Below are 12,884 nucleotides of genomic sequence, written 5' to 3' on the forward strand. Positions count from 1 at the left end.
GCATCGAGAAAGGAGAAACAGTTGAAATAACCGTAGTCCATAGCGGCTCATATTTAAAAGAAGAAGAAGAAATTAAGAACTAATCGTGTTAGCACGATGAAAAAATGTACGCAACCTATTCGGCGTCAGTGAAAGGTGTACTGTATTCTGTAAGGCAACCCACAGGTCCCAAAACATGCGTTTAAAAACAAATTGAATAAAATACTCGTACAATCCCTGTTTTTTTAGTTTATTTATTGCAAGTATTTGTGAGGCTGCGGAAGTCCAGCGCCATGATGCAAAACATATCAGTTCATTTTTACCGACCGCAGAATGTCCGTCACTCGTGTGTGGGTCCTTTAGATAGCCGCCTACTTCAACTTATAGAGTGTCTGCGGGTCACGTGTCATGACAATTGCTTTAAATTATCGATTGTACCAGCACACATGGGATTTCCCCAATTTATTGACTTTATTGAGGAACCGAAGTTTGAAGTAACTCATTCTCTCTCATTCTCATTGAAGCGACATAACTTTTTAAATCGTCCTACATTTCCTTCCAATCATCCAGCGACGAAAATACGCCAAGATTTCAATGCCATCAGCATTCGAGCTCCACCCCAAACCGCTGTCAGTAAAAGAATATTACAGGAGCATGTTCTAATTCAGTATACTCTTCAGACCACTAGCTGTTCTATTTCTGTCACATTTTATTATCCGTGAGCATTCTCTCATGGTACAGTTTGAAACAGATGGCAGAAGCGCGCGACTGCGGGTAGAAAATTTAATTTATCACTTTACGCGTTTACCGCTGTATACGCACGTACACTGCCGGATTTGATGATTAGCTACTAACATTAATTTTAATTTGCAATTCACTATAATTCAGCTGTGTATTATTCAGTGTACGGTGAACTGTTAAAATATGGTATGATTATGAATCGCATCAAATTAAAAGAGCTGCGGCAAGTAAATAACTTAATTACTAGCTACAGAATAAATCAGCAGATATTATCGTTTCCAATATTTAATTTAACTTCACCATTGTATACTTCAAAAGTCCAGCATTAAGAGTGGACGTTAGCATTACGTCATCTGCTGCATCTCATGAAAGGACGTTTTCCCTCCAGTGTTAACAGGACTTTTGTTTTGTGTGACTCTTGCCGTGGAAGAGTAAACGCAAATTCTCATTTCATGATCACAGCATGGCTTTAATTTGTGATCATAACGCATCGGACCAATGAATTTGATAAATTTTCTTGAATTTACGTCTATGGTCACAAACTTTTTGTTAACAGATTACCGGTTTCGGTCTTTAATGACTATCATCATATCTACAGCAAAAATGGGAAAAACATAAATACACTCGCAAATTGTCTACAGCTTAAGAACAATACATAAAGTCTGTGACCACAGACATAAATTAAAGGAAACTTATTACGTATACGGGTCACTGTTTTTTTCGCGACGATGTCGCAACTTGTCAGAATTTGATGAAACTTTTATCCATTCTGGATTTGGAACACTGCGACTGTCTTGTTAAATGTTTCAAGAACTACTGCAACCAATTGCCGTTTTTTTCTTCAGTTTTTATTTATTCATGACCGGTTTCGAATCGCCTAGTGATTCATCATCAGATGATACAATTTAGTTTAGAGTATTGTGTCGTCGTGCATTGTTTTTATTCTTGTGGCAGGCACTGGTCTGGAAAACATAATGTATGCTTGCCAGTATCGTTAAATATCAAATGAAACAGGCACATATGTGGGAGTCGCCATCGGTGGAAAAGTGCCTGTTTCATTTGATATTTAACGATACTGGCAAGGATACATTATGTTTTCCAGACCTGTGCCTGCCACAAGAATAAAAACAATGCACGACGCCTACAATACTCCAAACTAAATTTTATCATCTAATGATGAATCGCTAGGCGATTCGAAACCGGTCATGATAAATAAAAACTGAAGAAAAAAAACGGCGATTGGTTGCAGTAATTCCTGAAACCTTTAATGAATTTGATTCCAAAGAAATAAAACAACTTGGCTTGTACGCAGAATGTTAACTGAACAACAAGATTGAATTCGCCGGAAATTCAGACACTTAACGTGTATTCATGTGCCGAAGGAACTTTCCAACGTTGGTAAAAAAAAAAAAAAAAAAAGAAACAAAGGGGGACCATTGGTACAATTTTCAGCCTGTCAAAAAAAATTAAAGATTAAGATTGTGAAATGTAAGAATAACTGAATGGTGAAAGTGGTACCCTATAGAGAGAGAAAAAAAGACATAGAACACATTTAAGAAATCGTCTGAAAAGGAAAACTTCATGCGTGTTCGACTACAATTCGATAAAATAAACAATTAAAGCGTCTTGACGTATTATAACAGTTTGTCGGCTCGGACTCAAAGACTTAAAAGCTTGCTTTCGCGGGAATTCCTCTTACCGACGAAACTATCTCTGTGTCTCACACTGTTTTTTATTTGTGTGAACCATTCCGCCCCTGCACCTTCATTAGGTCCACCAAAAAAAATATGACCTTCGGTCTAAATTTTGAACAAGGAATAGATTTTCTCTCGGAATTCGGCCTTTCATAATGGACTCAAAAGAAAAAAAATCGGTATTATGATTCTCTGTTACCTATATATCTTCTGAGGTACACAGTCACGACTCACGATCCTCGCCCTCCCCTCCCCCCCCTCCCTCCCCCCTTCCTCCGAGTTAAAGTTCCGCCAGTGGATCTCTACGTTATGTAAACAGTTAAATTTCCGTATTGACTGATCTACATCACTTAAAAAGAGAATATTTTAGTGTTTTATCTCCAGCTGCAATACGGTCTTCTGTATGTTTGTTGGTGTGGTCTTCAGTCCTAATACTGGCTTGGTACAGTTCGCCATATTATGCTGTCCTGCACAAGCCTATCCATCCCTGCGTAACTACCGCAGTCAACATCCGCTTGTACCTGCTTATTGCATTCAACCTTGGTCTCCTTCAACAATCTTTATCCACCCCCTGCACGCACACTTCCTTCCATTACCACATTGACAACTCCTTGATGCTTCAGAATGTGTCCTGTCAATAAATCCTTCCCATTAATCAAATTGTGCCATAAATTTCTTTTTTCACCAATTCGATGCTGTACCTCCTCGTTTTTTATTCTATCTACCTATCTAATCTTTAGCATTCTTCTAAAGCACCACATTTCAAAAGCTTCTAATCTGTTCTTGTCTGAACTGCTTATTATCCACGTTTCACTTCCACACGAGGCTACACTCCAAATATCTTCAGTAAAGTCTTTTGAAAGGTGGCTACACTGAGCCACAGCGCCAGAGATTGCGCCAAAGAGTATTATTCAGCCGCCTCCACTGGCACTGCTTGGGTAGAACTCGTAGTAGAGTTCTTGTTGAGATGTGCTAGTGAAAAGTGCTGGTCGAGAACTCGTAGCAGGCAGTGCTTGCTGAGATGTGATATTGGAGAGTTCTGGTTGAGATGTGGTAGTAGCGAGTCGGTGTGGAGAGATTGTAATGTTTAGAGTGCTTTTCAACAATATAAACGAAGGTAAAAAAATAATTTCTTTTCTCTCTCATTATTTCAGTGTCCTAAATAATGCGTCATTACAGGTTCAGTCAACAAAGCATCTGGCGTGTGTTCTTGTATTAGAGTGTAATTCTGGGTTTCTTGCGCAATTATAGTATTTCTAATTTTTTTTATCACGTCAGTATAAATGATATTTAAAATTTCTTGTCTTGTTGAAGAAGAACCGTGCCAGATGTGTACGTTGAGTCACACTCCCACACACAGAACAAATACACTTGTGCTTTGGTTTCGTAGGTTTTATAGTTGCTGGGGACTTAATTAATTAATTGTGTTAACAGGAAATTTTCATTTCATTCTTTGTTGTTGTTCTATGCAGTCAGATTGCATCTCTGGCAGAATTACCATGCTATCAGTAAAACTTAAAAGCTTTTATTTCTTCTTCGTGAACTTCAGTTTACTTTCTAAATTTCTCATTGGTTGCCTTTACTACTTGCTCACTGTACAGATTCTAGAGGATAATTCAACTGACCTTACCAACAGGTTTTATGCAACCCACGATGCCTTCTCTCGCACGCTACGCGAAAACTATTAGTCCAACAGAAAAAACGAATAGGACCTTTTGTAATTAATTTAATATAGTTAAATTTTGTACTGGGATATGTTTTTGCTGGTGGCACGGTTTTCGAGTTATTCGAGAAAAATACTTTTGAAGGTCAGTTTTGTACGTTTTACTTGAATAGATCGAAAACTATGGCGCCCAGGGAAAATGTATCCCAGTACAAAATGTGATCACATTAAAATTCCTACAAAAAGTTCTTGTTCATTCTTTTATAGGACGAACAGTTTGTAACATAGCGCGTGAGAAGATATGAATATATTGACCTTGGTATTTAAAGGCATTGCGGGTTGCATAAAACCCGTCGATAGGGGCAGATGAATTATCCTGCATACACGGAGACACGAAATGAAAGATAAGTATGGTGTTCGACTGTCCCACAACTAGCCACACACATTACACTCGAGTTACCGAACGGTGTCTAGAGTGCTTCAGACACTGGATCTGTATTTGGAAGAAACGACGTTTAAATTCGCATACGACTATATCGTTATATGTTTACCCTGGTTTTCCTAAATCATTAAAGTGACTTTCTCAATACTGCCTTCAGGAAGATGACTGCTGATTTCTACCTTCACGCTTGTCTAGCTAAGCTAGTTTTCCGTCCATAATGACCTCGTTGTTGACAGGAGGTTCAGTTCTGACCTACCCTCGTTCATTCACTCATTCCTAGACCGAGGAGAATGCAACAGAACAACGCGCTGCGTTTTGGGAGCGACTGGGAGGGCCACGTCGATGAAACCAGTACGCAACAGGGTCTAAACGACCAATTTTGTCTCAAGACGTCCGTTACGAACAAAAGAATAAACCGTCCAGCAAAGTAGTGCGCGAAAAAAGGTGGTCAAGGGAGCACGTGGGGTGGAGTATGAATCAGTGGCGTCTGGTTCTTATCAGTAATTACTTGCAATGCGCCAAATTATCGTCGTTGAAAAGCATGTACTAGTGCTAAAAACCTAACTACTGATTTTTTTCTTCCAAAGCCGCCAAATTCGATAGTTGGTTATGTGACTGTGAAGTGGAAATGAGAAGAGACAACTAGAGATAAATCAAGACCAGGAAAACACATGTTGTGACGGACAGGTACTGCCGTGCGTTATCGAATGAGGTTATAAAAAATCGCGTGAAATCAGCGGACGGAATCACTCGTGAGTTTGAAATGCAGAGCAATGAACTAGTGCAACAGCGGAAAGAAGAGACTGCATTTGCCTGTCTTAAGTTTCTCAAGAATCCTGAGAGATATAAAAACATCACATTACAGGACTCTTTGGCCAAAGAGCAGCGAAACACTTAACACTGCACAGGATAGAGCAACACAGTAATGAAATTTACCCTACACCAGATTAAGATTTAACAGATATGCACTGTCAGAGAAACTGCCTTTATACAGGGTCATTCAGCTGTCCCTACCTATGAGTTTTATACATCCTGCACAGCCTTGAAATACCATGATCGAAACTTTCATGTTCTCTTCCTCGCTATGTCCTACAGAAAAAATGAACAGGACATTTTGTGGGCAATTTAATGTAGTTAATTTTAGCACTGTGACCCATTTTCGCTAGAAACCATAGCCTTGGAATTATTCAAGAAAAATGTAAAAACGTATGAAAGAGACACTGAAAAATGTTTTTCTTGAAAAACTCGAAAACCGTGGCCTTCAGCGAAAACATATCCCAGTACAAAATTTAAATAATTAAATTTTCTACAAAAAGGTCCCGTTCATTGGACTAATAATTTGCACGTAGCGAGTGAGAGAATATGAAAATATCATGGGTGGTTTTTGAAGGTGTTGCGGGTTGCATAAAACAGATAGGGGCAACTGAATCACCGTGTACAGAGAGAATGTAAACAGGTGTCTATAAATGTACTAATATCTCCCTGACATCTAAAGATTACTAAAAGTCCGTATAAACGTGTGCCCCAAAATCCTTCATTTGTGGGCTACAAAAGAGATCCCCTGTAGTGAACCTCGATTATGTATAGCACCTCAGAGGTGTGTTTTTACTCACATTCTTCTTTACAGATGATCCTGGCATTTGTTTTTAGTTTTATGATTGTCTTTTGTTCCGCCAGCCGGTGTGGTCGAGCGGTTCTAGGCGCTTCAGTCCGGAGCCGCGCTGTTGCTACGGTCGCAGATTTGAATCCTGTCTAGTGCGTGTATGTGTGTGATGTCCTTAGGTTAGATAGGTCTAAGTAGTTCTAAGTTTTAGGGGACTGATGACCACAGATGTTAAGTCCCATAGTGCTCAGAGCCATTTGAACCATTTTTTGTCTTTTGTTCTTTTTTGTATTTGTCAAAATAACTTTTTTTTTATTTTGACTGGTTACCTTTCGTTCCTTTGTGTTATATTCAGATTTACTTCCATCATATTACAAAACGATTTGTTCACTGGGTGAAATGATAGGCATCCGCTATATGTATGGTCCACCAGATGGGAATGCGGTACAACACGTCAGCTTCATGCAGCAATGAATGCTGTAAGGCAGTTAGCCTGTGAAAAAAAAAAAAAAAAAAAAAAAAAAAAAAAAAAAAAAAAAAAAAAAAAAAAAGAAAAGGATCGACTCCACCAACGCTTGCGACAGACAAGCGCATTTCAGTATTTCAGTGGAGAATTACAGATGTTCGGAGACCATGAGGGGTACGAATCTGTGAGTCTGAGGAATGAGTTGCTCGTTCTATAGATGAAACCGAACCAACTAGTACCAGAAGAATTGCGAGAAGGAAAGGCATTATTCACGTCAAGTTCTGTAAGAAAATCTTCTGTACTGATATCACCTTCAATATGTGAAAGGATTAAATGAGGGTGACCTTCAGCGAAGAAGAACTTTCTGCCAATGGATGTTATAGCAGTATGCTATTTCATGCATTTCTTAGCATTTACCCTATTCACAAATAAGGCTGGATTTACGCGTGATAGTATCTTCAGCTATCGTAAGAATCACATCTGGGTATATGGAAACACCACTGAAGTACAACAGTCAACAATAGCTGTTCAGCATCAATGTGTGGGGTAGAATCATACACGATAATGTCACTGCTCCTGACGCGACTCTTTGGGTTACAAAGACGCAAGGTGCAGCGCAAGTGGCTGCGGAGTGGAAGGGTGGCCCACGAAAACACGCAAGGGGTAGCAGTATTCATAGTTACGCACACTGCCTTATTTTAAACCAGATTGCAATTAACAAACAACCTTTCCAGTAGATTGAAAAGCAGTTTTAAACAGTAAAAATATTTTTTATGTCTCCAAGACAATGAAATTTCAACTACAGGTATCGAACGTCAAAATATCTAATTACAAGGTATTCAGAAAATAAGCCGTCATAAAAAGCCAAAGGTTATCTCCACAGCAAACAGTTAGTGATGCTATTCCACAACAATAAATGACAAACCTTATTCACAACATTAGATTTTAAACAGTAAAAATATTATCGCAAAACAATAAATACGTAAAAGCTGCACTTAAAAAGCGGAGCTCAAATAATCATAATTTCACCTCACGCTTTAACAATGACAAAAGCATATGAAAAATCAGTTTTCAAATAACTAAAAATTTTTGGCCCAGAACAACAGTAACGATAAAGCTGCACTCGAACAGCAAGGGCTCACATAATTAATAATTTTACCTCACACAATAACAATGACCAAAGCTTAGCAAATCTGTTTTTAAACAATAAAAAGAAGTTATCCCAGGACAATAATAATAACAAAGCTGCACTTGAACAACAGGACTCAAGTAATTAATTATCTCACCCCACACAACAATAATGACAAAAGTTTACGCAAATCAGTTTTTGAAACATTTAAAAAAAATTATACCAGAACAATAATAATAACAAGATGCCCCTAAACTGCAGGGCTCAATTAATTAATTAATTATCTCGCCCCACACAAGAATAATGACAAAAGCTTATGGAAAATCAGTTTTCAAATGGTTAAAGTTAAAACAGTAAACCAGATGATCGCGGTATCTTACAGTAGGTAAATGTAAACACAACCCTTGGCTCCTCCCAAAGACACACAAAGGGCCTCGTCTCCTGACGACATACACGTCACAGCGCCGCTAAACAGGCTACTGGCCTGAAATACCAAATGGAACCACATCTACAACACACTAAGATAGGCCATAAGTGGCCGATAATGGAACATATAGAATTCAAAAATAAATGTATATATACAGGACTCTGCATCTAGTACTTCCCCTTTCGTTTTTTTCCTTTTTTTTCTCTTTAGGCACTGGACGGAGACAGGGAAGGTCCAGAGTCCAGACACTGCAGAATACTTGGGCACGAATCTAAAAATCTGTTATCCTCCCAGTTGTTCGAAACTACCATGTTTTAATCTCATTCCGCCTGAAAATAAGATGTAGTAGTTGGTTTCTCGTACTCATTGTAGGTTAAAGGCCTTTATGTCTTTTACTCTACTTTCCTACGATGTATGTGAACTTTCAGAGATTGGCAGAAGTGTAATTTTGTGTTGAAAGTGGAAGAACTTTTTTTAAATAAGTAATTCGTAAGTTGGAACAAGCTGACAAGCGTGAGCCAGCGTGGGCACCACAAACAAACACACGAATAACTGGGGTGATATAGCGTTAGTGAGCTAACACATGTATCCTGCCCCCCTAGGCAAAATTCGCCGCTTGTGGCAAGAATGAGGAGAGCCCCCTCTACGTCAAATTTATATTTCAAGACAACGCTATTACACATTTTAATGGGGCACTAGCTAGCTAAAATTTAACCTTGCATGGCAAATACTTAAGACACTAATCAGAAATAATTGCTCGTAAATCCACACAAGACAATAAAATCCCCAATGTTAAAGAACAGTAAAACCAGCTTCACTAAAGGACGTTACGAAAATTTGAGAGCCTCACTCATGTTGCATAGTGTAACGTTACAATACACTTCCTTAAAAATCCAATCCATTACAGTGGAACAGACAACCAATAGCCAGAGCAATCAGGAGTGGCCAGGGAAACAACAAATTCCCACAATGAGGATAGGTAGTCCACCACCAGTGCTTAACACTGTAGGTTCACCTTACTGCAGGGACCCGAACCAGCAAACATCCACCAGCTGCAATGTTCAAGATAACTATCACAGTGGTAACATGTTTACAAGGTGAGACATCACATCAGATGGGCCTCGCACAAACAATATAAATGCTCTCACCTTCTCTCACTTGAAAGAAACAGCATCAGCAAAAACAGGGGTAAAAAAAAAATACCATGCCAATGGAACACACTGACCCCTCTCCAGGAAACACTCTGACAGGTAACACCAGACATCCATGGCACAGACCAAGTGAATCGGCTGCGCAAGAGCCTCCCTCCAGTTCTAGTTGCCCCACCGCCAACCCATGTAGAATCAACACCCGGCGCCGTCCAGAAGAAGGAAGCGTCTGCTACTCACCTGTGTCTGTTCCTCCCTGCTTGCGACCAGGAGCCACTCTCCCAGCCGTGCGAGATGGCCAGTAAACGGTTCTGCGGCGCAAGCCAAGCGCGCAATGGAAAGGTAGCACAAAGTGTCCAAATCGAGATATCCCACACGAGCTGCATGGGAGAGGTTTCTAATTCTTCCCATAAAGCCTTACTGAACAAACATACCTATAGGTTCTCAGAAATGAGATGCTTCATTTACTTGTTACTATACCTCTAGAGATCATCCAACAAATGCGGCTTGTGCACGATGGTGCTCCATCTCATTTAGCAGGAATCTCGATGAGCAGTTTCCGAATCGACAGGTTGGTTTGGCACCCTTCAAAGGCGTAGGAGTGAGATCGGGAGAACACGGTGGCCACAGAACTGGCCCTCTCCTTCCAATCAAACAATTGGGAAAACATTGCCTAAATGTTCCCTGCCACCAATGGTAAAGTGTGCACGGGCCCCGTTACCCTGCAACCATAATTGTTACTGCTAGAGGGAAGTTCCCCAATATTTCCGGTAGTACTTCACGGAGAAATACGGTAATTTTATCCAACGCGCATGATGGGCAGAAGATACGGCCAGTCACATGGTTGAGAACTGTACCAGATGGTTCAAATGGCTCTGAGCACTATGGGACTTAACTTCTGAGCTCATCAGTCCCCTAGAACTTAAAACTACTTAAACCTAACCTAAGGACATCACACACATCCATGCCCGAGGCAGGATTCGAACCTGCGACCGTAGCGGTCGTGCGGTTCCAGACTGTAGCGTGTAGAACCGCTCGACCACTCCGGCCGGCCCGAACATTTATGGTAAGAGTTTGTTGATGCTTGAACACGTGAGTTGCGTTAGGAGTTTCCAATTTCCAGGCATGGCTATTTGGCAGTTGAACTGTGGACTTTGGCCTGATGGAAGTCCGCAGTTGAACTGTGGTGGGACAGTACGAATTTAGTGTGTGGCGTGCGCGAGATAGTCCCTGCAGTCGCGCTAACCTTTGTGCCCTCGGTGGCTCAGATGGATGAAGCGTCTGCCATGTAAACAGGAGATCCCGGGTTCGAGTCCCGGTCGGGGCACACATCTTCACCTATCCCCGTTGATATATGTCAACGCCCGTCAACAGCTGAAGGTATAAATGTAATTCTAATTTCGTAGACAGCTGCAGGTCATCAATGGTGTCTGTTCTTTCGGACATGTCCGAAGGAACAGACACCATATCCATATAAGTATATCGTTCTGGCAATACCGGCCATGACCTTCTTCTTTTGTGCGGGTGCACACATATTCCCCGAACTCTTACGGGACTTGGTAAGAAAGTCTTCCACGAGTAATGAGTGTGTTGGGGTGGGACACTACGAATGTGGTGTGTGGACATACAAGGTGAGAATGTGGGTCTCGCGGGAGGCGTGCTCGAGATAGTCCCTGCAGCCTTGCTATCCTCTGTGCCCTCGGTGGCCCAGATGGATGGAGCGTCTGCCATGCGAACAGGAGATCCCGGGTTCGAGTCCCGGACGGGGCACTCCTTTTCACCTGTCCCCGTTGATATACATCAACGCCCGTCAACAGCTGAAGGTATTAATATAATTCTAATTAAGGAAATTAGCTTCCCATGTGTAGGATGCCTGTAACACCACGATACAAACGGCAGCTGTTGGAGTTGTGTCGTAACCAGGAAACATGGACCGCAGCTCTGCACTACCCTGGATGATCATTATCACCGAGAATGGTGGCGGAACAGGCTCCATTCTTCCAATGTTTTGGAGAGGTTCAAATGGCTCTGAGCACTATGAAACTTAACTGGTGAGGTCATCAGTCCCCTAGAACTTAGAACTACTTAAACCTAACTAACCTAAGGACATCACACACATCCATGCCCGAGGCAGGATTCGAACCTGCGTCCGTAGCGGTCGCGCGGTTCCATACTGTAGCGCCTAGAACCGCTCGGCCCCACCGGCCGGCTTTCGGAGAGGCCCAGAAGTCATGGTGTGGGGAACCATCAGGTATGACTTGAGGGTCACCGCTCGTAGTGATTGAGATAACGATGACGGCACTACGGTACTTCAAGGACATTTTGCATCCTCATGTATTACCTCTCATGGTGCAGAATCGTGGTGCCATTTTTCAACAGGACAATGTCCTTCCGCACATAACACTTGTTTCTAAGAACCCGCGGCTTGGTGTTGAGGTACTCCCGCAGTCAATAGGATCGCCAAATATGTCCCCAACAGAACGTGTGTGGGACCATTTCAGTTCTCAATTTCGACTCAAGATATTAAGGACCAGTTTCCACAGCTAAGTGCCAGCTTGCCTTAACAGAGGATGCAACGATTTTATGATACTCTTCCCTACCGAATCAGTGCATGTATTCAGACCAGAGGGGATGAAACGTCACACTAATAAGAGGACTCATACTGCCAAGTTCTTTGTAAATTTGTCTCGATTTTGTAATCACTGAGATAACATCACACACAATAAAACGGAGTTACTAAATACAGTTTTCCGTAATTCTTTCACGAAAGAAGACAAAGTAAATATTCCAGAATTCGAAACCAGAACAGCTGTTAGCATGAGTGACGTAAACGTAGATATCTTAGGTGTTGCGAAACAACTCAAATCACTTAACAAAGGCAAATTTCCCACCCAGATGGCATACCAATCACGTTCCTTTCAGAGTATGCAGACAGAATAGCGGCTTTCTTGGCAATCATATACAACCGCTCACTTGACGAAAGATCTGTTCCTAAGGACTAGAAAGTAGTACAGGTCACACCAATACTCAAGAAAGGAAATACAGGGTGTTTCAAAAATGACCGGTATATTTGAAACGGCAATAAAAACTAAACGAGCAGCGATAGAAATACACCGTTTGTCGCAATATGCTTGGGACAACAGTACATTTTCAGGCGGACAAACTTTCGGAATTACAGTAGTTACAATTTTCAACAACAGATGGCGCTGCGGTCTGGGAAACTCTATAGTACGATATTTTCCATATATCCACCATGCGTAGCAATAATATGGCGTAGTCTCTGAATGAAATTACCCGAAACCTTTGACAACGTGTCTGGCGGAATGGCTTCACATGCAGATGAGATGTACTGCTTCAGCTGTTCAATTGTTTCTGGATTCTGGCGTTACACCTGGTCTTTCAAGTGTCCCCACAGAAAGAAGTCACAGGGGTTCATGTCTGGCGAATAGGGAGGCCAATCCACGCCGCCTCCTGTATGTTTCGGATAGCCCAAAGCAATCACACGATCATCGAAATATTCATTCAGGAAATTAAAGACGTCGGCCGTGCGATGTGGCCGGGCACCATCTTGCATAAACCACGAGGTGTTCGC

This window comes from Schistocerca americana, chromosome 7 (genome assembly GCF_021461395.2).
Source record: "Schistocerca americana isolate TAMUIC-IGC-003095 chromosome 7, iqSchAmer2.1, whole genome shotgun sequence".
NCBI classification, from domain to species: Eukaryota; Metazoa; Arthropoda; class Insecta; order Orthoptera; family Acrididae; genus Schistocerca; species Schistocerca americana.